This window comes from Mixophyes fleayi, chromosome 4 (assembly GCF_038048845.1).
Source record: "Mixophyes fleayi isolate aMixFle1 chromosome 4, aMixFle1.hap1, whole genome shotgun sequence".
NCBI lineage: Eukaryota > Metazoa > Chordata > Amphibia > Anura > Limnodynastidae > Mixophyes > Mixophyes fleayi.
The window spans coordinates 209,315,543-209,342,277 of NC_134405.1; the positions used below are offsets into that span (position 1 = coordinate 209,315,543).

Consider the following 26,735-nt stretch of genomic DNA (forward strand, 5'->3'; position numbering starts at 1 on the left):
TTTTATGCTCGGTTATCAACATTACATCAATCTGCTTGTTAGTTATGAAACATAGTTTTTTTTTAATAGCTTAGAAGAGCAAAAATATTAATGTACTAGTGCATGAACAAAATAATATTATACAGAATGCACAAAGATAATTTGAAATGAACATCACTAAATATTTTGGATGTCCTATAATGACTAATTAAGTTAAATTTATAAGAAAATCTACATAACTGTCTTAAGAACACACATTTAACAGCACATATTTCTAGACAAAACATGGTATTTGAAAAGTAAAACAAGTTCTGCAAGAAAAGAATATGCTTATATATTCTTATATTATTTCAAAAATACATGAAATTATTTATTTGGCTATAATTTAATGCAAATTACATTAAATTTAGATTACTAACATATACATTTCCGCATAGGTAATAGAACTAGCGAATGGATGAGTAATGTTATGTGGTCATGTAGATCTAGGAAAATAATGATGTAAAGTCATTTTTTCCACATAGAACTTCCCTTGTCAACATTTCTTTTGCATTCATGCATCTAAGGGGATTCTGGGATTTACTATTTAAATAACGCATTTTTTAAATTGTTAATTTTTTTAAAATATTTTTTATTTAATTTTTTTCAGATTTTTTAAAACATTTTTTTTGTCCCTTAGTAGAACTAAAATCCCAAATCTGGACTTTCAGTTCCACTGGGCTTTCGCAATTTTGATTAGCTGGGACCTCTAAGACTAACTAAACCTAAAGGGGAGAAAAAGTGATTAAAGAAACAGCAGTGTTACAGCTGATGACAGGAAAATGGTAAAGTCATAATTAGCCTGGGTTAAAGCATAATTGCAATGTGCAGTTAATATCACACATTATTGTACAAAAACAGCTTTAAACTTGTTCCCCTCCTTCTCTAATGCTCATTACGAACAACAAAAGTCTATCCCAAATGCTGTTTTGTGATGTCACATACCTTCATTTGAGAAAATCACCTTGTCTTACGGTGCAGTGCATGCTGTCTGCATGTGTGCATCTAGTTTTGCATTGTGGTGCAAAAACAAAGTCCATTTTGCAGGACAGCATTATTTAAATGAGATAAAGGGGTGTAGAGGGGGGTGCATTTATATTCATACTCCCTGATCTGTGGGAGGCGCCCAACCTGTTTCTCCCTTCAAGTGGCCTTGAAATCTCTAATAACGCTTTCATAGTGCCGCCCGGCAATATCCCAGCTATATGAACCCAGGATATTGCCGGGGGACAAGGCTCCCAGACAGGCAAATTTCCGGGTTGACCGGGTTCACACTGAATCCGGGTCTGACAAAAAATGTATAATGTAATCCAGGCGTAGGGTCCGCTATTGCCACTTTAAATGCATAATTTTCTCCCTGGCCAGTAACAATGATGTAATTTCTTCATGTTACCCGCCAGACAGTCAGCGTGGAGGAAATACGAAGGTATTAAGAGTACTTTTTTATTCTTTTTTTTTTTTTTAGTTCAACTTTCTTTTAATACAATTTTTTTTTTTTTTTTTTTTACTTTTTTTTTACACTAGTCGGCAAGCCCTGGCAAAAACCCAGGTCGTGGGTGCAGTATGAAAGGGGTATTATACCTCTGATGAGGTCACTGGGCTCATGTTTCATCCATAGACTTATATTGTAAATAAACAACTAGCACATATTAGATATTTGGCATGGTAACATCCACAGTAGGCCAGGCACACATTGAATTGACTTAAGAAGTGCCAGCTGATTATAATCTATATCTATGCTTATAGGGCACACTTCACACATTTATTTTGCACTTCTAAGGGAAAGTACATTTCAAGGGGCCAATGCAATAGAAAGCGTCTAAAGCGCAAAGCTCGCAATTGTAATAAATTCACAAGTCATGATAAATGTAAGTCACAAACTGAGTATGGTACTGCTAGAAGTCTTTCAGAAGTAGTCATGCAGTTTCTTGTGTAGTGCTAGACATATTTTATTCCATAAATCTGGTCTAGAGGGAGATTCCAGGCACCTGAAGTATCCTCATTCACCCACGCCTGCATGTGCTATTCACATTCCATAATACTCATGAATATCCATAGCTGTCCAGAAAGTGGCTAAGTTCATGTAGGCATGAAAATGGTAAATGTTGAAGAAAATATACAAATGAGACATTCTTTAAATGTAATGTTTCTTGACTTATGTTTTCGCTGGTCATATCTCTTTAATGTACAGCTCTATGTAGGTGTTATCTTCAAAACTCTATAAGACACTTAAGGACAGTTTCAATTCCACGCGAGGTGTCGCAATATGTCTCCAAAACAGTCCATGGAGAAACATGGTCTTGATGTTGCTCGAATCTCTGCTTATTTCCTTGGTGTCCCATAGAAATACAAAAAGAAACTGAGCGAAGATGACTTACCGTATTGGCCGGCAATATGCCAAGCCATGAACCTTGCGGCCAATTGAACCTGCACCATAGGGGTAGATTTATCAATCCTTCTAAAAAGGAAAAGCGGGGGTGTTTCCCATAGCAACCAATAAGATTCTAGCTTTCATTTTCCAGAATGTACTATATAAATGATATCTAGAATCTAACTGGTTGCTATGGGCAACACCACCACATTTTCTTTTTACAAGGTTTGATAAATCTACCCCATAAATGTGAAGGCAGTGGTCCGGAGACTGAATAGGAGTCCAGTGGCAAGAAGGAAGGCAGGCCACAAGAGGATTATATAATAAACAATGGACAGCAGTAGCTGGGTTCGATACACAGTAAGGCAATGGGTTCAGGCAGAGGCATAGTTGAGGACAATCCGAGGCCAGTACACGAGTAGTAGATAACTAGAGACAGAATACAGGATCAAGATTACTCTCATACAAGCCTTGCCTGTTGGTGACTTCTTTGTCTAAGACCTCAAGGAGAGAAGCTAGAGCCTGCTGGAACATCTAGGGATCAGTTACACTGAGCTAGAACACAGAGTAAAGTCTGAGCTGTCCAGCAGCCAGAATACCTCAGTTAGCAGGGCAGCGGTCTATAGAAGCCCTGGGTTGAAATCTGACATGTATACATAACACCAATAACCCACCAACTTAGACATTTCTGCATGGATATTATTTCCTCTAATTGACCACATTTCTGGACAAAAATATAATCTTTCTAATTTTATCTTCCACTAATCCATTAACTTTGGTCATAAGTGTAAACAATGAAAGTCATTTACAAAGTACAAAATGTGTTTGGAATCATTTTTCCCCAAATTGTTATGAAATTGTAGTCTGTGGAGCCTCTAAAAGATTGTTCTGCCCAATGAAGTCAAAAGTCATTACCATGCGCCTTGTGAGTGGTCCTTTCAACAACTTGATGAGCCACAATCCTCTGTTACTTCTGCTCTGTTTTTAAGCAAAACTGCATTGTACACAATATTTAAATAAGATATATGGGGGTAAATGTATTAAGCTCCGGGTTCTTCAACACCCGTGAGTTTGGCGTCTTCGGCGTTTATATTTAAAGCGGCGCTGCCTTGTAAAGGGAAACTTTCCTTTACAAGGCAGCGCCACTTTAAATTTAAACGCCGAACTCGCAGGTGTTGAAGAACTCGGAGCTTAATACATTTACCCCCTGGTGTCATTTTACTCCCATTGGGGCACCATGTATGTATTAGATCATACATTTACCATGATTCATGGGCCACTGTGTGATCCAGTCAGTTGGTCCCACGTATTGAATAATCAGATCTGTACAACTTGGCCCTTTGTGTGTGGATAAATCATATTATCTATAGCAGTCTAACAAAAAATATAGAATATATAAAGAGTAAAATATAAGTCTGAGAAACAACAACCAAATTAGTTTGAGTTACAAATTGTGTGAGCTTTGCCGTACACCATATATACATACCGTTTTATTTTGCAAACAGGTGGAACAGAGATGTATACATTAACATACTATAGGGACTGTAATCACAAAATTATCTATTTTTATTGTTGCTTGAACTCCAAAAACTAGGGCAAACATTGAAACTTATATTGCTGTAGATTGCAAGCTACACTATTCCTTTTTATTGATTTGGTGATGAAATGTAATGTTGGCTCATGGGTCTTATTGTGTTTATATTATTTTTGTACTCATTATAAAACAGAAATGTTTCTTTGTAGACTTACAAACCAAAAAAAGATTTTTCTTGAAGAAATATCTATATTATAACAAATCTAATATGTTAGTTATACATCTTCCTTATTCCTGCTCTTATGTGCGTTAAAGGTACGCTACTAATTGTAGTGTTTACGGAGTGCTTATATCTAGAATACATCTTAATAAAGATAGCATTTTGTGTACAAATGTATTTAGGGGCATCATTTGCATAGTATGAATGATTGTTCGCTAATACTAAGTAAAGAACAGTCTAGATCATTGTATAGACAAGGCAATCTTAAATGTCAAACTTTTCAGGAAATATTGAAAGGTGTGTGTGTCAGGGCTGAGATGGGCCATTGTCTTTGGCTTACATTCATTCATGTGGCTGGCATGGAAAGACATCCCTTCCAAATGTTCCCTAGGCTGATTGCTGTCCAATTTGACTATTAACACTACATACCCTTTAAGATTTTCCATAGAGGTACACCTATATCCCATATGTTTGAGAATGTTGTTATGATTATTATTAATGTATTTTTTTTGTACAAGGCAGTCGGCAATATTTTTGCACCCTTGGCAGATAGTAGTTTCTAATTGATTCTCCGCTAAATAATGGAAAATGGCTCTCATTTGGGAGCAAAACTTGTCCTGCAAAATGAGTACTTGATCATGTCTAGCCAACAAAACTAAAACACTACATCATGTGATAGACAGTCTGACAGCAAATTGCAGTGTCACAAATTCATTCTGATTCACTTCCAGGCTATCTCTTATTAATGGTTCTGATGAATGGCCGTGTGGTGCCCACCCCACAGTGAGACCCGAGTCCTGGAGCAGTGCGGGACAGATAGATGGAGAACTGGGACTGATACGCGAAAGCAGGACAATCCTGATTAAATTGTGATGGTTTGCATTTGTGTATATTAATCAGTCATGTTGACAACTCATATAATCAAACACCACAGGCTTTTGCTTGGTCCCACCATAGCTTGGACCGACAGTGACCATCAAATTACTTTAATTGTTTCTACAATTGAACTATTGTTGTCAATAATGGTTAGTGATTGATAAATAAGATGCTTGTGCAAAATCAGGTTAACCTACACAAATTAGATATATTAAATAGAATACTAGGAAATCACATGGTCACTTTCTATAACATGGAACAGGAAATTATCGGTTAAGGATATGACATTAGCATACCCTTAATATTCCACACAAAATTACGCCATTTAGCTTAATTTATTTTCCTTTTGTTTTATTGACATTGTGGCTATTAAAAACCCTGTAGAAATAATGTGACAAATCATTCCACTAATTTCTACATAACAGTGCTCTTCAATTTAGTAGGGAAAAACCTAGCATCCCAATTCATGTGTCTGCTCATGATGTACATATAAGAACACTAATCTTCATAGCCTAAAATATTTTTACTGAATCTATAATAATTACTTGCTAATAAAAGTGAATACATTGTTGTAAAAAGATTTGTCAGCTACAGAGCCACAAATCTTAGGTGATATAGATGTGCACAGCCTGTAGATTGATGTGTGGAAAATTCTATGTTTGAAACAGTATCTCTGACCAAGTTTCAAAGTGGAGCCTTGAATGGATTATGATAAAAGCCATCCAGCACTTTTATAAATGATGTTATTATCAGTAGCTTATTCACAAGGTAGTGAAGACTTATGTCATAAATGGCACTTATAGTCTTCATTCTCAATAATATATTATTACAAGATATTTTAGAAACCTGTGGGGGGCCTTACTGTAAATAGTTACTTTTCCCATAGTTTCTTTGGGTCCATTTAGGCTTGGGGCACACTAGTGGATTCATTGCCATTATTTAACTGCCCAAAAGCTTCTTTTGTTTTGTGTCTGGTGCAGTTTTCGTGATGTATTCCCATTCTGCATGCTATATAAGTTAATATTTGCTATTGGCAAGTGTTTATAATAAAGAACTGTGTTTTTTTTATGTCTGGGGCTCATATCATGTCAGTCTAGATGTACAGTGACCTATATATTCACAGAAGGCCTGATTCATCAAGGAACCGAAAGCAAATGCAATTCGTCTTTTTTTTTTAGATTGGATGGAAATTGCGTGCATGTATGCTCGTATTCAAGTACAAGCCGATCTAAAGCAATGTTTCCGTTTGAATATAGGTATAAGTACACTCCGGCTATACAGTACTTGCCTTATAGAGAGAGAGAGACAGAACAGACTGCTGGATGCACACAATGTATATCTGTAATATCAAGTCCCATCAGGGAAAGAACTCTTAAATACATTAATACCTCTTAATACTGTAACTATTTATAAAAATCCACTTTAAAAAAAGTTTTAGATACTACTTTTTTACATGAAATACATATATCAGGATGTTAATGCCTACTGTACATAAAATGCATTTTTACAGTTGCTCTTAATTGCAAACACATGTTCTGGCATGCATAAGATCAGAAGAATGTGTATGTGCTCGACCCCAGCACACCCTTACTGTACATTGCCTACGTGCATATGCCCGCCCCCCCACCTGTTCTGCATTTAATTTCTGCAGTAAGAAGTGGCATTCACTTTCAAACTTCAATTGCATGCACTTGTGTTAACTGGTGTAAAATCCATTTCTGAGCATGCGCAAAGCAATTTCACTAAAAATACAGCAGGGGACTTGTATACGTAGATGAATCAGGCGCAGAAATGGGCATCTGTGTTCTTAAAGGTTGACACCACTCAAACTTCATGCTGTCTAATTGTTGTCTTTTAGAACTTTACTGCTGAGCAATGCATCTAATTGGGATGATGATCAAACACCTAATATGGCTTGTGGGAAGATGACCGCACACCTAGTATGGCTTGTGGGAAGACGACCGCACACCTAGTATGGCTTGTGGGAAGAAGACCTCACACCTAGTATGGCTTGTGGGAAGATGACCGCACACCTAGTATGGCTTGTGGGAAAGGACTCCACACCTAGTATGGCTTGTGGGAAGATGACCCCCACACCTAGTATGGCTTGTGGGAAGATGACCCCACACCTAGTATGGCTTGTGGGAAGATGACCCCCACACCTAGTATGGCTTGTGGGAAGATGACCCCCACACCTAGTATGGCTTGTGGGAAGATGACCGCACACCTAGTATGGCTTGTGGGAAAGGACTCCACACCTAGTATGGCTTGTGGGAAGATGACTGCACACCTAGTATGGCTTGTGGGAAGAAACCCCACACCTAGTATGGCTTGTGAAAAGATGACCGCACACCTAATGTGGCTTGTGGGATGATGATCGCACACCTAGTATGCCTTGTGGGAAAGGACTCCACACCTAGTATGGCTTGTGGGAAGAAACCCCACACCTAGTATGGTTTGTGGGAAGAAACCCCACACCTAGTATGGTTTGTGGGAAAATGACCGCACACCCAGTATGGCTTGTGGGAAGATGACTGCACACCCAGTATGGCTTGTGGGAAGATGACCGCACACCTAGCATGGCTTGTATGAAGATGACCGCACACCTAGCATGGCTTGTGGGACGATGACCGCACACCTAGCATGGCTTGTATGAAGATGACCGCACACCTAGCATGGCTTGTGGGACGATGACCGCACACCTAGCATGGCTTGTGGGAAGATGACCACACACATAAACCAATAATATTTATTTTGAAACCGCATTTGGGCAGCAATGATGATCTTCAAGATAGGATCATTACCACGCATGATGGTCATTTTGGGTCCTCAAAAGTAGCAATATTGTAGTGTTTGTTGCCAGCAAAAAATTATTGGTGACTATATTACTTCTGATGTGATATTTCTCACAACAATGTTATTAAATGTTGTGTCCTACTAAGCGATTCGGGAATAGCCTAATTAATTGTTATGGCAATCAGTGTGACATAAACTTGTGGAACTTAGCAGAAGAGGTCTTCACCTATAGAAGCCGCCTTTCCCGTAGAGACTGGTTATGCTCACAGGTACTCGGATGCCCCCAGGACTTACACTCTTGGTAGTACAATTTTAAAGTCACACGGCAGCACTCAGGTACAGGAGGTAATACACGGAGTAGGGACAGACAACAGGTCTGCGGACTGGACAGAGATGATAATGTCCGACTGGCCTGACAGAGCACAGGTGGAGATGTCTGGTACAAGCTGGGTCAGGGCCACAGGCAAAGGTTCAGAGTCCGGGTACAGGCAGAAGGTAAGGGTCACAGGCAAAGGTTCAGAGTCTGGGTACAGGCAAAAGGTCTGGGTCACAGGCAAAGGTCACGCCTGCGTGTGGGCCCAGCTGCTTGACAGCTGGCCAGGCGCGGTGGCAGGGAACCTCAAGCATCCCGGTTGTTGCCTAGGCATCCGGGATGAGGGAGCTGGAAGCGACGTCCCAGTCGTCCTGGAGAAGGCCGAGACGCCAGCAGCAGGGAACGGAGAGCTGCGGCAGTGCCCGCGGCTGCAGGCGTTGGTAACAATGATGTAATCAAAGAGCTTCTTCACTGTTTCTTCTTAAACACAGCATAGTTGGTAGTTTTTGTGGCAAATCCCTTTTCATGACTGTGGGTTATTTCATCCATTATTAAAATTGTTCTTTGTTACAGGATGCTTAGACTATACTTAGTGAAACTACAGGCTTATTTATTGAGCTGACAAAGGGATAATTGTTTAATTCTTAATTATGTTCTAGTTCTAGAAATAAATTCTGTGGTGAAAATGTTGCATTTTATCAGATGACTTTAGACTGTATTGAGACATATAAATAATATAACATTTTTATTGCAAATTTCTCTTAATGCCTATGAAGCAGACTGTAGCAAAGGTTTTATTTGTCCTGGCTAATTATCTACAGTGTTTACTTATACAAGAAAAATCAAGCACTGGGTACAAAGAAATCAAGAACTAGTGAGTGAATAAACATATAGACACTTCATACATGAGCATAATGCTTTTTTTTAAAAAAAAAATAGAATATTATGATAGATTATTTAATTAGATTAAAGCTCAGTGACTCTGAAGGGTGTCCCAAACCTGTCTCGCTGAAGACTCCTGCAGTGCTGCTTCCAGGAGGAGGCCCTTGGCAGTGATAGTAGTCAGAAATACACACGTTTCACCAAGGAGCTTGCCTCTGGAGGACAATTGCTGATGGATGGTTAAATGGCTAAAAGAGAGGAGACTGTAGAAAGTGAGGGATGTAGGCCAGTGTTAAAGGTGCAGACATTGCAGAGTAGTAATAGAAAAGAAGAGGTCAATAACATGGTAACACAATGCTGTAGCTTTAAACATGACAACAAATGAATCTAAACTTTGATTTTGCAAAGCTTAACTGCGAGTGAAAGGTATATGGGCTGCAGACTGGTGCACCTCCTTAGCACCATTGTTGATGTTAGCAGAAGTGCTGAGATGTGCTTTAAAGTCAGGTGTAGTTCATCCCTTAATTATGGTGCCAGGAAAAGTGCCGATATGTATTTCACATTATTGTAATGTGTTGAATTATTCCAGTACTCAAGCTGATAATGCAAGTTTCTATAGTGTGTGCAGTGCTGCCATCTGCTGAGAATCATAGCAATGATGTCAATTTCTTACAGTTTCCTCCACTCTAGAAGAAAATTCTGGATGCAAACCTCTGTGTCTGCCACTTGTTAGTGCAAGTAAAAATATTGCCTGATCAGAGAATGTTCATAGTTGTCAGTGAACTTGATCTATGAAAGATCTTTTGGGCTGAAGCACTTTCAATGCACCAAATACTGCACCCATTTTTCCACTCTGCAAGTGATGATAATTACCTGAATTATATAGCGCTAGTGGTCCTTAATGTTCACTCCTTGAGTAGATGCCACTACCCATTCAAGGAAGAGATTACGTGTGACTGACTTCAGGATAGACACATGAATCATCAGATAGATCCAGAAGTTCGTTGATGACACTACTTTTTCCTGACAGACCACAGACCCATCTGTCAACGAACTTTATTACCAAACTCCCCAGCTCCCACCTAACATCTGTATCTACCTGGTGTTTCACGTGTCTCTCCTGAATCTAGTCGCCCCCAACCTCTTTCTTAAATGAGTGAACATCAAGTGATAGCCTGTATGCTACTAGACTGATTTTGCTCATGATTGGGTGCAGTTCTATTTACCTTGGCCCTAGCCTCATGGAAGGCATCTTCAGGCTGAAGTAGCTTAACCCCACAAACCTCAGGATGGCTTTGACTCTGGGCACTAGCCAGCTGAGTACAGCAGGCATCCTTTTGGCTTCATTTTCATCCTTGGGAACAGTTGCTGTCTATCCAGGTCATCCAAGGCAATTGGTTGAAATGTCAAAACCAGAGAAAGATCCTAATGGAGAAAGTTAATGAAGCTCTCATCGGTATCCAAAAAAGCCTTGTGGATGCTATCCAGTATCCATATTCCAGGGTTATTGAGAGAGAGAGAGAGAGAGAGAGATTCAATTTTCCATGTTAGGAGGCTAATATGGCTAATATGCTCACTGGCCTTCCCTCCTGTTCCAGTGAGCATTTGTATTTCCTGGCGGATCTTGCTGGTGTATCTGGAGACACTATTGTTTCTTATGACCTATGCACTGTTGCACCCCCTGGATTGTTGAACTTCTTTTGTGTAGAGCATGAACTGACCGACCTCCATTGTAACTCCTAGAATACATAGTAACATGTAGGCATGGAGATGGCAGACACCATGTGGCAGACACCAACTGTGTGGTTGGTGCTCTTGTAGGTCAAAGTCCAGTCTAATACAGAGGGTAATGACATGTTCCAAGGTATGCAGGAAGTTAGGCAGTCTTCTTCATCTCTTCTGAATTTTCCCATAGAAAACTGTGAGCAGTGCTATATCGTTACCTACAGTCTCAACTGCTATGGTCCAAAGTAGATGGCATACTGAGAGTCAGGGCAGCCCCCTTGCTCAATCTAAACCAGTAATGCATTAGTCAGTTATTCAGTGAGACACACAGGGGTATATTTACTAAACTGCTGGTTTGAAAAAGTAGAAATATTGCCTATAGCAACCAATCAGATTCTAGCTGTCATTTTGTAGAATGTACTAAGTAAATGGTACCTAGAATCTGGTTGCTATGAGCAACACTTCCACTTTTTAAAACCTGCAGTTTAGTAAATATACCCTACAGAGTCAAAAGTCAGGCACCTCTGATTGTCATCCATCATTAAGGATATTCTAGCTCATGAAGAAGTATGGCCAAGGCCAAAGGCTGGCCAGGGAGTAGATATATCCATCCTACCTTTATACTATCTGAAGGGTAGGAAGACATTTGCAGTACAAAACTGTAAACCTGTAAGGTTGCCGATCTTAATGGGAACTGAGGTCTGTACACATACTGCCTTCCAGCACCTAAGTTGGGTCACCATATGTGGCTTCACCAGAAAGAGTAACTTGCTTGAGACATCACCTCATGCATATTGTACTAGCTCTTTCATGTTCCCTTTTGTTGGCTATATACAGTACGTGCTGGAGATGAAGGCTACACTGGTGACTCTGGTAAGACACCAACAATGTGAGATACTAGCCCTACATATCGGTAATTTCAACAAAAGAATTCAAGGAATACACACATGTAATGTGATCAACAAGGAAAGTGGGACAACAGTATGTTTCTGGGGAATGGTACCCTTCTCAGATGCAGAATGTTGATGACATTGTGTGCTCTGTCAATCATTTTACTAAAATTGTATGTGGATCCAGAAGGGGATTGTATGTTGGAGCAGCACTAGGTTGAAATAATCATGTATCTTATTATAGTAAACTGGTTTGCAATAAGTTGGACTAAAAGGGCTGCATCTACATAATAGCAGCCATTAGGTCAAATTGATCTGAAGTGCACACTGTTTATTGGTAAAAGGCTCGTAAAACTATGTGATGAAAAGCTGATTCAAGGTATCTGAAATAAAGGAACATAATTTTGAATTGAGGCCAATGATATCAACAATTTGTCATCACTTATCTAACTTAGATAACCAACTAATCCCTGAAGATAAGATCTTCTTTCGAAATCAGATTAAAGTTATCGATATAGTTCAGATAATACAACATCTGTAATCATTGATATGGACTCTGACCGCCTTTTGTTCAGTTTCATAATAAAATCTTGTTTTTACCTAACAGACCAATGTAATTCGTTCATAAACAGTTGTGTTTTCCACCAGAGCAGTGTTCACATTTCATATGTACATAATACGTCAATAAAATATATAAGTCCTACATTGTAATTCTTTTCACCCAAACATTATTTTCAGATATAATGAGAAAAGCGGAATTCACAATTATTTGACAATTTGCTTTTTATAATGAACATCAGCGCTGGGTTCAGCAGCATAATTTAAAGACAATTCCCTGCTGATCAAAAACCCAGACAAGAAAATCTAATGCATTTTATAAACGCATTTCACTTAGGAAACTTGACAATACCCCCTAAGCAAAACGCGTGTTGGAGTTCACTATGCTCTGCTCGATTCATACCTAATTTACTTTATGCACTACCTCACTTCTCATAGGGTCTGGCACCTTCAGCCTTACCCTGATTATAGATTAGGATGCCTTTGGCTCGCCTTAACAATTAGGTAATAATACCAAATTTTATCAAGTTATATGTACCTTTTTTCAGCAGCAGGTTATTTTATATAGAGAAGCGCCGGTTTTTTTATCCATTGAATTTAATAATACCAAGTTACTTTACCTTATCAGGGAGAGACTACCTTTTCAGATCATTTGCATCAGCTTGAACATGATCGTATGGGCATTCCTAACGATGATCTCTTGACCATATAGGGATCATCTACATTATGCAATCATATAATTATTTAAGCATATGAATGCTACAACTGGATGCTATATAAACAGTAATTTGCAGTTATCACAGCACATTAGCCTTAATTCTGGCTCAATGGTGTTGAAACTATATGAGAGAACATAACCATTAGGACCAGTTATTTAATATTTGCTAAATGTTTAATCAGATAAGCTAAATATAAGCTGAAGCAATGTCTGCCAGTAATGTTAGTAGTGCTATATTATATATTGAAATATTACCATTTGAAATTAAAATTAGGTGAGAACTAAATATAAATATAATTATTGACACCTGGATGCTAACAATAATAATACAATATATTGATGTCTAAAAATATTTTATTCAGCAGGCAGAGTTCTTTTTGCGGTTGATCCGAAATTTTATTTATCACATTCACTTCCCTTTTCTTTTAATTGTTTCGCTAGCTTTCTCTTGATTATAGATACTTTTATTTTAATTTGAAACAATAAATATTATACGTTTTAACTAATTGTGATCCACATTCCAGAGTGCCCCTCTATACACTTATTTTTGCTTCCCCTATACTCTTGGATAATTTTGTGTGAGGGTGCACCTCTCAGGCAGCAATATTTTCACATTTCCTGAGTGGCTTAAAATCAGACAGCTTTATATATGGATGTGTAACGATTTTCTTGTCTGGTGCGCTGTATTCCCTTTTTGTGTATAAAATTACAGACCTGTAGCCCCCTAAACACTGATTTGATGATATATGCAAAAATGTTAGCCATTCAATTTAATCTTAAATTAACCCGTTGGGGTTCATTAGAAATAGAGATAACACAAGCCTCAACTTCTCCTTGTTTGGTCAATGCTCCTTTCCTCCTGCTCTCCCTTGACATGGGGTCCATAGACTGCATCCATTGGAACTATGGGCATGATATAGAGTTACGTCAAAAATGCAGGTGTAAATTTTGTCTGCATTGATGTTGCCTTGGATCATGGAGGATCTACACACAAGGAGTCACTGAGTGCTGCTGCTGGACTGTTGCCTTGAGAGTTGTTAGCAGCTAAAGTTCCATCTGTAAAAGCCAGCCCAGAAGGAAACATCTTTGGAGTTCAGGAAATGACCCAGCCCTGACACTGCCCATTAGATGTCTGCATATGAAGACAGACAAGTTTATGATTTATTTTGCATCACTATGTTTAAGTTAATAAAGTGAAACAAGTGTGAAATCAGGTTGTGTTATAAAAACCTCTGACCGGGACTGTGACATTGCTATTAAGAGGTTATGGTGCTGTCTAAAGGAAGATTTTATTCCAGCCAAATCTGCTGTATTTAAAGCTTGTCTGCAAGCTGACAGAGTGCTAGGGGACATAGTGAGAAATCATTTGTCACAAGAGTTTGTCTATATTGCATCAAAAGTTTGATCCTATTGTGAAACTACCTAAAATGGTTGCTGAGTGTTATGACTCACTTCCTGTTCTCCCCTGCGTCCCGGCCTTCACCTTGAGGACCGGGACGCCACTATTAAGCGCCGCGACCTGGCAATGCAAGGAAGCCAGGCGCGTGCACAAGCCTCCTCACTAGCCTACGGGCTAAGTAATTTAACTAATTATTATTATGCTGGGGCTGTGGATGCTTGCAGAACTAGGCTCTGATCGGCTGCCATTAATATTTAAGGCAGGGAGGGCTTAGCCTCCCTGCCGGTTATAGCCTCCTAGTTGTGTACTATTGCTGACCTGCTCTGGATACTCTGATTGCTGGATACCTGTTGTGACCTACTGCCTGTTTACTGGACCTTATCTGCTTGCCTGTGAACCTGACCTTTTGGCCTGTACTTTGGATTCTGCTGTTCTGCTTGTGACCCTGACCTTTGGCGTGTTTTCTGTCTATTCTACCCTGCAAGTGACCCCTGACCTTGGCTTTCGTCTGACCATCCATCACCGCTGTCTCCGGGCCTGCAATGCGGTTTAGTATAACAAACCTACACTACATTGGAGTTAAGTCTTGGGGGCATCCAAGTACCTGTGAGCGCGTCTAGCTCTACAGGAAAGGCGGCTGCTATAGGTGAAGACCTCCGCCTATCAGTTCTGCAGGTTCGTTATCTGACCAGACAGCCTAACACTGAGGAGAGAATTGCAAGTTGTTTAACTGTACAGTTGTTGGGAAAGATCTGCTTATCCTACTTGATGGATTACTAAGTGAAGTTTGTGTGCATTTCGCAGATTTAGTTTCTTACAGTGAACTCAGGAGTCACATATGCGTCAAGTTGATTATTGATGTGTCCAGCCGTTGCTTTAGCCTGCAGATTGCAATTTATCCTCCGGGGTTCTGTCTTTTGTAAAGTGACCATAGTCTACCGTCATTTCTTCTAAATCATCCTTCCTGATCAAGTTGGATTTAGCCTTGTTGCATCTCTACTGAATTTTGTGTGATAACTGTATAATTGCACTAAAAGTCTATTGTGATTGATTTGTCTAGATAACAGCAGACTTTAGTGTAATTTATAATTAACTTGTTAGCAACCGGTTGTCTTACAAAAGTATTTATCCAGTGAAGTTATAACAAACACACACACAGATAAGGTGCGCTAATCCACCTAAAATGTACGATAGAGATGCTGCTTATCTAGGCAGGATCTGGACCTGCTATAATAGATACAAACTAAAAAAGGGATAAGATAGCGCAATTCTCAAAAAGGCAGAGTTTATTAATCAAATATATAAAACCAATATAAATCTATATCACCTTAAGTATGAATGAACATGCGAAATATTGCAATATACACTGGATTGCTATTAGGCAATCATTGATATGAGGTACACATATAGAGTTGTTAGTGCAGCTTGATATATGCCATTGCAGCACCTAGTACAGAAAATAAAATCATAAAATAAAATTCACCTAGGTTCCAGGACACCAAATATATTATAGATAAAATGTCACTATATTCAAAAGAGACTTGTAGAATGAAACTACACATTCAAGTGTGTGAATAGTGACGTCCTCCTTGTTGTCTCCTCCGCCAATATGCGGGAACTAAGCGACATATAGCGCTGTGAAGTTGTCAGATGAGTTTGTATTGCCAGCGTATGTGCTATGTTCAGTATCTTGCGCTCTCCGTTATAGGTTCACTTGTTCGATGTTGAGTTATATCAGCCCACCTGCGGTACTGATTGAGTATGAAAACATGTAGCGCTAGATAAAAGAAAAAAAACTTGTATTCACAGTTTGTACGCTGTATTGGGCACTCCCCACTTGGGGTCCTTCTATCCAATAATGGAATATATGAAACCATGTAACGCTGGACAATAAAAATAAGAATAAACTTGTATTTCCAGCTTATGCGCTGTATTGGGCATTCCCCCCTTAGGTTTCTTCTATCCAATACTGGAATGTATCAGCCTGCCTGCAGCTCTGATGTAATGTAAGGGCGTGTATTATCAGCCCGTGTAACGGAGACAACGTCCTCCACTTGCGGCTTAAAGGTATGGCCGTATATGCTGGGAATGTATCGATAGTATCAGCGTAACAGATAGTAAGATAATAGTCCTACCCCGGGTATGCCGAATAGAAGATGTCCGGATCTCCAGAACTCCAATGTGTAACATCCAATGTGTAAAATCTGCAGTTTGCCTGACGCATTTCTCTGCAATCTATTGCCGTTTCATCAGAGGCAAAGGGTAATCAACCACTAATGGGAGGGTTGTCTTATACTCATTCAATTAAATCATGTGATAAGTGTTATCCAGTGTAGGATAAGAACAATCATGTGACTCCATTGAGCCAATAAAATGACATTCATTCAAAAAAGAGTTGAATAAAAAATGCTGTACATCGCTAACCATAAAGGAAAGTTTGTAAGAAAAAATACATATGAACACTTCATGAGTGACACCAATGTGTCCGTTATCAGCTTGATTTGTCTGCGCTGCAAAACAGCATGCTCGAAGAATATAAATAGTAAAGCATAACAGTATTCATACCTCTTCCTGTGTAGAGGCAATCAAACATTGCTAGGAACTTAATAGACTCGGAGAAAATGAACAATCGAATAAACATAAAACTAATAAACATAATATTTAACCTGGATGTCAAAAAATTACAATATAAATAAAAATAGACATACAAACAACTTTGTTAGGACATTATTACATGTCCAACAATCCTTAATGGAGTAATGATATGAATAAGCATATACAAGTAGAAGGAATTTGTGGAGCTAAGAGGTTCATTATATATAAAAATAAATATTCAATCACCATTATGTGTACATATATGTCCCAATGGAGGATTGTACATCATAAGACTAAATCTAAACTAAGAGCTTGTGGCTACTGGATGAGATAAATAATTACACATTATTGAGTTCTAAACTGTCATTTAGACCCTGTGGAACCATAGTATCAAGCTTGAAAATCCAAAACGCCTCTCGTTTGCATAATAGGTTATATCTATTACCTCCTCTCTTTGTCTTCTCTATTTGTTCAATGGCTCTTATATTTAGGCCAGATAGATTTACCACTATGACAAGTGTTAACATGTGACGACAGACTGTGTTTTTACTTTATTTATTATATTGCGTCTGTGTTCCATAAAGCGTGTACTCAAAGACCTAGTGGTCCGTCCCACATATTGGACTTCACAGGCACAATTGATAAGATAGATCACAAAAGTGGATTGGCAATCCATAACTTTCCTAATGGGGAATCTGGCTTCTGATGAAACCCAGGTGAATTTTATTTTATGATTTTATTTTCTGTACTAGGTGCTGCAATGGCATATATCAAGCTGCACTAACAACTCTATATGTGTACCTCATATCAATGATTGCATAATAGCAATCCAGTGTATATTGCAATATTTCACATGTTCATTCATACTTAAGGTGATATAGATTTATATTGGTTTTATATATTTGATTAATAAACAACTGTGCCGATTTGAGAATTACGCTATCTTATCCCTTTTTTAGTTTTTATCCAGTGAAACCCATTTCACTAAAGCACTAGTGCCTCACTTCCCAGTGAAATACACTATATGGACAAAAGTATTTGAGTATTCCTCAAACTGTTGCCACAAAGTTGGAAGCATAGCATTGTCCAAAATGACTTGGTATGTTGAGGCATTAAGATTGCCCTTCACTGGAGGTAAGGGACCTAGCCCAAAACCTAAAAAAAAAGCAGCATGCCATTATCCCTGCTCCACCAAATTTTTCAGTTGGCTTAATGCAGTCAGGCAGGTAAAGTTCTCCTGGCATCCGCCAAACCCAGACTCACCCATCTGACTGCCAAACAGAGAAGCGTGATTTGTCACTCCATAGAACAAGCTCCAACCACACGGTTTTTGTGCTGACATTGCCAGTGGAAGTTCGAAACTCTTCAGCTATGGAATCAGCAGAGCGTTGGTGACTTTTACGCGTCCATGCAGCTTAGCAGTCGTTGACCCCACTTTTTGATTTTATGTGTTCTTCTGTGGCTGAGTTGCTGTTGTTCCTAAACGCTTCCACTTTCTAATAATATCACTTACAGTTGACCGTAAAATATACAGTAGGGATGAAATTTCACAAACTGTCTTATTGCAAAGTTGGCATCTTATCACACAGTACTTGAAGTAACTGAGCTCTTCAGAATGACCCGTTTTGTATCACAAATGTTTGCAAATGGAGACTGCATAGCTAGGTGCTTGATTTTATACACTTCCGGAAACAAGTGTGATTGAAACACCTCAATTCAATAATTAACAGGTGTGGCCAAATACTTTTGTCCATATAGTGTATATTTATTCAGTGACCTATGTGTTCTAGTGATTTATGTTTCCATACTGCTGATATTGCTGAAACAAGATTCCTAAATTATTATTTATTTAGTGACGGTAATACTACAAGACTATCAATTATCAGTATTATTCAACAAATAACACTGATAATGGAAGGTATTGTAGTATTATCATCATACACTACTGCTACTTATCTGCCACTGTAGTAAAACCTTACTCCACAAGCAAAGAGAATAAACCCACAAGTTTGAGGGCATCATTAGTCTTGAGCCCTGATTGCATCACATCCACTAGTACATACCAATGCTGCCAAGATACCTTGAGATTGTTTGCTTAAAGCTTTATAAGCATATTAACATTTCAGAAGGGAGGAAAGGCAGATGCATGCTAAAAGTAGTACCTGAGGGCGGCAGAGACTGTGATTTCCTGTTTGATAGTAACAGTTGAGCACGAGGTTAGAGTGAGTTTGTCAGCAAGTAGGTAAATCCAAGCCACATTAATCAGCAAGATCAACCAGGTGAGTTCTGCAAAAGGAGTTAGGGTAAACCACGTACAGTTACTCTAAAGTACGTTACTCTAAAGCTGCAGTGCAGGAGTCAGAGAAATAAAGTAGATAGAGACAGCCCCCAAAGTCAGTGAGTGTCAGCTCCTGGCATAAGTGACAACTGCTAAATCTGACAATGGGTGAGTGACTACACATGTGATTTGTAGTAGTAAGTCTAACTGTGTGTGTCTATATGTATGTATATATATATATATATATATATATATATATACATATATATTAACACACACACTGTAAATCAATCAATCAATAAATCCATAACGTCTGTTTATCCAAAGTAGATAATCTAGGGCCCATTATTTACATCTGTTGCACAACACTAAATCTGCTGCTTCTGCATTACAACTGTTTTCCTGTTATGAAACCTGCATGTGCAAGGACACCTGAACCCACAATATCCTTAGGTTGATCCTGAGCTTCAGCTAGGTGGTTGGTCTAAGGTAATACCTGGTAAGGGTTATGCAGAGAACACTACGACGGTGCACCCAAGCACATAGGGGTTACACAGGGTAATCTCCATTAGCGTGGCCACTGGAATGCCAGGTGTAGTTTGAATCATGGACAAAATTTCTGAGGTAGCTCATCAGTTGTTGGTTTCCTACCCCCCCTGCTGTTCCGGGCTCTGCTCCCCTCTGGCAGATCCCTGTATCACATAAAATCTAAGGGTGGGGGAGCTTAAGAAAGTTAAATATGTACATTAAGTTATTTTTGGTGACTCCAACATATTGTGACATTCCAAAAACCCTCTGGTTTTGAAATGGTTAAAATGCAATTCTTAATAATAAAGGACAAACTTGTCTTAATTGAAGAAAAGTTATGTATGCAGATTTAGTCATTTATGTCTCCCTTCACATTGGCTTCTAGCCCAGTACCGTATTCTTTCGGAGAATTCCAAATCTGTTTATACAAAGCAAAGACACTAGTTAATGAATAATCCATGTATCTGCTGGACACAAACAGTTGTATGAGGCCACAAGTTAACCAGCAAGCTCATTTCTACATGTAGTTTTCTGAAATTCAGAGGCAGAAAAATAGTATATCCGACGGCACATAAAAGTAAATTATTTGCATCTGTGGAAAAGGCGTTTTAGGTAAGTGAAGTTGCATATTTTGCTAGGAATAGCTATTATAGTAGTTGAATGTGTTGTAGACTTTGTTTTAGTAACGTGAATAATATATAATTTTTGCCCAAATGTTTATTAATGGGTTCTTGGGCTGCAGAGATTTATTAAAGTTTTTCCTTAAAGTCAGTATTTTATTACAGAAATATATGTGGATTCATATTGGGCTCCAAATACTAACAAAAAAATACTATTTCAATAATGAAAAAAGAAAAATATTATGTAGTTCTTTTCAATTTTAATTAAAATAATATTGTAACCATCCCCATTATGCTTCCAATAACGTTTATGTGAACCGTCACCTTATCACCTTCACAGTTATTGTGACACAGCTTAATTTAGCGAGTTGTTTTAGGATATTTTTGTGTGCTGACACACTGGTTGATAATTATGGATCTGTAACGAACACCAATGTTCATTAAAATCTGTATTTGTTTAATGTACTCTGATGTGGCAGCACTATTTTATTATTTTTCATAAACAGATGGAGGCTTTGCTTTCCCTGAAGCTGTAAAATTGTACCTGTTAAGAGTTATTTTGTTTTAACTGAAAAATGTTTCTGATTTCAAACTTGATACATACAGTGGGTTACTGATTTATTTTTTATCTGACCACTAAGGCTTGCTTACTCATTCACGTTGAGGGTTATCTTGTTCTCTGCACTCCTGTTCATTTTCCAGTATGCGGATTTAGGCAGTGAGTTATTTCCTGTTGGATTTGACTGAAGTCGATTGCAGCTCAAAGCACTTTCTACAACCTGTTCTATTGCATGACAGAAGGGAGAAAGCTATGTTATGACCTTGAACTATACCTCACATTTTAAAGCTGTAGCTCTACATAGTATGGATGAGTTTCATCTTTTCCGCACGTTTTATACAACCTGTTTTGTGAACTCAGTACATCACAGGAGACAGTAAATTTACTTTGCATTTAAATGTGTGTTGTGATCATAATGGTTTAGAATTCATAGTTGCCTACTCTCCACGAATGTCCGGGAGACTTCAGTTTGCAGGGCAACCTCATGCATACTGCCGCGTTGTTGGTGAAGTGGGTGAGGGCTAGGCTAATTGCTGCATCTTGACCCCACCCCTTGCTGTAATAGGCCTAATTAGGTTCAGTTTAGCAAAAACCCCCAAGACGCAGCATGGTGATCTCCTCTACCGACTCACCATGTAAAATACAAAGTCACACACAAGGGAGCACCATAAATACAGCTACTTTGAATTATTCAATTTGCAATGTTATTCATCTTTCAATGTTTAAATGGTTCACTTATGTGATAAGCTAGTGTGGAAATATTGTGTGTCCTACAAGCCACATTCTCCATTCAATCCAGAAGTAACAAAGGCTTAAACATTTGTTGCCATGGAGTGCTGGGTGGACTCTGTGCTGTCACGTGGCTTTGAATATCCTACATCTGGATTTCTAGACAGGAGGGGCAAACACTGCAGAAGCTGAAGCCATTAGAAGTGGATGAATTCAAGAGCAAAATGGTAAAAGTAACAATAATACAAATATATAATTGCAATAAAATAGTTATGAATGGAAATAACTAAACAGTTGATAAAAAAACTATGGTGCACAGAATGCCCTACTTCAGTAATATGAGCAAGGGCTCGGGAAATGGGCATTAATATGTCCTCTAGAGCATCTGTCAAGAAGATAAGAGAGGCACTAAGGAGGTGTGCAGAATGTAACCTGTGAGAGGTGGAGAACAGTGATAGAGGCCAAGGTGACACCCAACCATCACCTACAAGGGCCTCCCAAGGGCTCATTCTAATAGTGCAACACCAGTGCAATAATGTGCAGTGGAGGGCTACCGTGGCCAATGCATATTTAAAACATTACACCACTAATCCAGAGACTTGGTCTATCTAAAACATTATGGCATTACTCTAAAGACTTGGCCAATAGCAGCAATAACACCCACTAGGAATTAATCAATCAGCTATGGCAGATCCTGGTGAGGTGGGTGGTTGAATCTGCCAATAATGAATCAAAGTAATGGACTTATTTTGACAAGAACAGTGTCAATGCTGGTGCGCACCAGGGGTGAAGGAATGGGTACATCACAGTGTTTGTGTTTGTGGCTCCACTTGCAGAAGTGCCAGTCTAGCAGCCAGGCCCAAAGAACTATACAAGCAGGTTAATGCCCCTCATATGCAACCCTCCCATTGCACAAGTATTCAGGTGTTTCTCAAGATGTGTCCAAATCTGTATCTGTAGCATATGTGCCAGGTTTTCAGTGCTTACACACACACACACGTCATATGCCCAATAAAACTTTCACAAAATTTATTTTCATAGGGAAAAGGCATTTCCTATTAGCATTCATATAATACAGCAGACATAACCTTCCTTGTTGCCGACACATGAAAGTAACATTTTTTTATTTAAATGCACAAGAAAATCATATTACATATGAACAATCATTTTTATCGTGACATATCATGCAATGTTCCTCTGTCAGTGAATGTTACACCAGTGGTGGAACTACCATTGGAGCTGCAGGTGCCATGCACCAGGGCCCATGGAGATAATGGGGCCTGCTGCATTGCAGATGCAGAGGGTTGGATGACACCGGTCTGCGCGAGTTGGGTAGCGGAAACTTGCTTCCCGGAGTATCCCACTCCTGACACCACTTGTGGCAAGAGCCCGCTACTGCAGAAGCACACGCGAACAACAACTTCCTTTTTATGGTGCTTTATTGTCAGGATGGTAAATGTTTGACACCGTATACTTGTACAGCAATCATGGAGACCCTAAACACTAGCTATACATAGTCCAGCTCTCTCTCAGGACCAGCCAGCTCACCCAGCAGTGGTCTCAGTGCACAAATGATATAAACAAGATTTTATACCTGATACTCCTCCCCCAGCCTTAGCTTGATGGACAGGTGACACACCCACCTTCTCGTTAAAAGGAAACGCCCATCACTGGCTCTGTAATTCAGACACACCCTGTCTGTTTGCTGAGAGGAAGGATTTCAAGTCATGTAAGTTAACCCAAACTTAAACTATTGCTTTTCATACATAGGTCTTTATATTCAATCTAGGTGCATTACTGAACAAATGTTTTACTCTACTTCCCTGCTTTCTCTCAATATTGCCAGCTAAATGCCTCCTTTTGTTACATATCCCTCCCCCTAGCGTCTCCAAGTAGGAGGACGCGGACTTCGCGAGGAGCGAATATTTTTGTGACAACGCATCTGCATTTTTGTGTAGAATCCCGGGTCTATGTTCAACTGAGAACTTGAAAGGTTGCAGTGCCAAGAACCAGTGGGTTACTTTGGCATTTACCTCCCGGTATTTCTGCATCCATCTCAATGGTGCATGGTCTGTTATTAAGGTGAACTCTCGGGCTAGGAGATAATAGCACAGAGCTTCTGTAGCCCATTTTATGGCGAGACATTCTTTCTCCACAGTGGCATATTTTTGTTCCCTTGGAAGCAACTTACGACTTAGGTACAGGACAGGATTTTCTACTCCATTCTTCTCCTGTGACAGGACTGCACCTAAGCCAACACCAGAAGCATCAGTTTGGAGGAAGAACCTCCGGGTAAAATCCGGTGCTTGTAGAACTGGGGAGGAACAAAGAGCTAACCGAAGATCAGACCAGGCGGTTTCTGCAGAGTCAGACCAGGTTAATCTATCTGGACAACTTTTTTTTTAAGATGTCCGTTAGTGGAGCAGCTCTAGTGGCGAAGTGGCTTACAAACCGCTTGTAGTAACCTACTAAGCCTAAAAAGGTTCTTAACTGTGACTTTTTCTCTGGTCTTGCCCAATTTTTGACTACCTCCACTTTGTCTAGCTGGGGTTTGACATGCCCTCAACCAGCAACGTACCCTAAATATTTGGCTTCTCTCATGGCTATGGCACATTTCTTTAGGTTAGCTGTTAACCCTGCTGACCTCAACTTTGGCTAAATGTGATCCCCAGTCTGGGGTATAAATCACTATATCGTCCAGGTAAGCGGCTGCATAAGCTGTGTGAGGTCGTAGCAATTTATTCATGGCCCTTTGGAAGGTGGCAGGTGCCCCATGCAATCCAAAGGGTAGGACTTTATATTGATAGAGACCATCAGGGGTGGAAAATGCAGTCTTTGGCTTGGCCGTGGGAGTCAGGGGAACTTGCCAATAACCCTTTGTTAGATCAAGGGTTATCAAATAATTGCTACCAGCAAGATTGCCACTAGTTCATCCACATGTGGCATTGGATAGGCATCAAACTGCGACATACTGTTTAGGTGCCTAAAGTCATTGCAAAACCTAATTGTCCCATTGGGTTTCGGGACAAGCACAATGGGACTATTCCACTCACTAGTGGACTCTTCAATCACATCTAACTGGAGCATCTTCTCAACCTCCTTTTTCACGTCCACCCGTCTGGCTTCTGGAATACGATACGGCTTCTGCTTTACAATGACTCCTGGCGCAGTGACAATGTCGTGTTCGATTAAGGTAGTGCGCCCAGGAATGGAAGAGAAGACATCCCTGTTCCGGCGAATCATTTCTTCAGTCTGTTGTCTCTGCTGAATGGACAAAGCTGGCTCTATGGGCACTTCAGACTTTTCAATGGCAGTACTCACTACCTGAGGAGAAGTTTCCTCATCATGCCAAGGTTTAAGGAGGTTAACATGATATATTTGCTCCTCCCTTCTCCTACCTAACTGGTGGACTCTGTAATTGACAGGACCGAAAGCCTCTAGAACTTCATATGGACCCTGCCAATGGGCGAAAAGTTTGCTTTCCTGGGTGGGAACCAGGACTAGGAAATTGTCCCCAGGCTTGAAAGATCGAACAACAGCACTTTTATCATAACTTTTCCTCTGTCGTTCCTGAGCCTCTTTTACATGTTGCTGCACAATGGGCCCTATCTTTCCTAGCCTCTCATACATTTGGGACACAAATTGGACCAGATTTGGCTCCCTGGGACCTTGCTGCTCCCACCCTTCTTTTAACATATCCAAGATACCCCTGGGCTGTCTCCCAAACAATAACTCAAAGGGACTAAACCCTGTTGAAGCTTGAGGTACCTCACGGATGGCAAACATCAAATAGGGATTAAGAGTGTCCCAATCTTTTTTTTCTTGAGCCACTGCTTTCCTGAGCATGTGCTTTAATGTGCGGTTAAAGCGTTTCACCAAGCCATCTGTTTGTGGATGGTATACAGAGGTGTGAAGCGCTGTAACCCCTAGCAACTGGCACATGTCCTTCATCAGTTTAGACATGAATGGAGTACCCTGATCTGTGAGAATTTCTTTGGGTATTCCCAATCGTGTAAACATCAATACAAGTTCTCTAGCTATGGTGTTGGACTTTATGTTTCATAGAGGAATTGCCTCTGGATACCAGGTTGCATAGTCAAGCACCACTAGTATATATTGGTGCCAACGTGCTGATTTTTCCAGTGGCCCCACAAGGTCCATAGCTATCCGTTCAAAGGGAACTTGTACTATTGGAATTGGAATGAGAGGTGCCCTGTACATGGGTTTGGGACAGGTTCTCTGACAAATGGGACAGGACTGGCAATACCTTTTCAATGCCATGTGTACACCGGGCCAGTAAAACCTAAGAAGAACTCGTTCCCATGTTTTATCCTCCCCTAGGTGTCCCCCACAGACATGTGTATGTGCTGCTTTTAACACTAGGACCTGAGGAACCATTAATTGTTCTACTTTTTCCCCCTGTACAGTAGCAACTCTATACAAGAAATTATTTTTAACAATAAAATATGGTATACCTTCTGCAGGCTGGGCGGCTTTCGCTACCCCATTTACCTCAGTCACACTTTTAAAGGCATGTTCCAAAGTGGCATCATTAAGTTGGTCTCGAGCAAAGTCCTGCAGAGGAAACAAAATTGGTATTGCGGACCAGTCCGTATCCTCACTGACAGGCGGGGTGGACTCACCGACCAATGCTAGTTTGGACTGTCCATGTTTCCCCACAGGTGGATGCTTTTGTGGAACTCCTACTGTGACTCCCAGGATGGCATTCCGGTTTGGCGGTTCCCAAAGATCGATGTCCAGATGTTGTGGATTCTTAGGCGGTTCCTTTAAGACCGGGCTTCCGACCGTTGCATCAGTTGCCGGCATGTCTGGCCGGATCCGCTCACCGAGGACATCATTAAACAGTGGGAAGTCTCGCCCCAAAATGAGTGGATATGGGAGTTTAGGTGCTATGGCAGCTACCACCATAACAGTTTTGTCTTTGAGTGTGACTGGTAGTATTGTTCTTTCATACTCCTCTGTCGTGCCATGTACGCAAAGAACCTTCACCTTGGGCAAGCGAGAAGTTATGGTTTCGGGTAAGGCAGAGCTGGAAACCAATGAGAGTTCACTCCCCGAGTCAACCAAGGCCAGAACAAGGTTTTTTTTTGGTTGTTTAGCACAGT

General features: G+C 39.9%; 1 protein-coding gene across 1 annotated transcript in view; it reads left to right on the forward strand.

The window, feature by feature from the left end:
* The first annotated feature begins 20,210 nt into the window (after window positions 1–20,210).
* Window positions 20,211–26,735, forward strand: part of NR1H4 (nuclear receptor subfamily 1 group H member 4) — a 95,946-nt gene continuing 89,421 nt past the window's right edge. The window contains exon 1 of the mRNA XM_075209243.1: window positions 20,211–20,313. The gene's annotated coding sequence lies outside the window, so the exon portion shown is untranslated. The remainder of the gene's footprint in view (window positions 20,314–26,735) is intronic.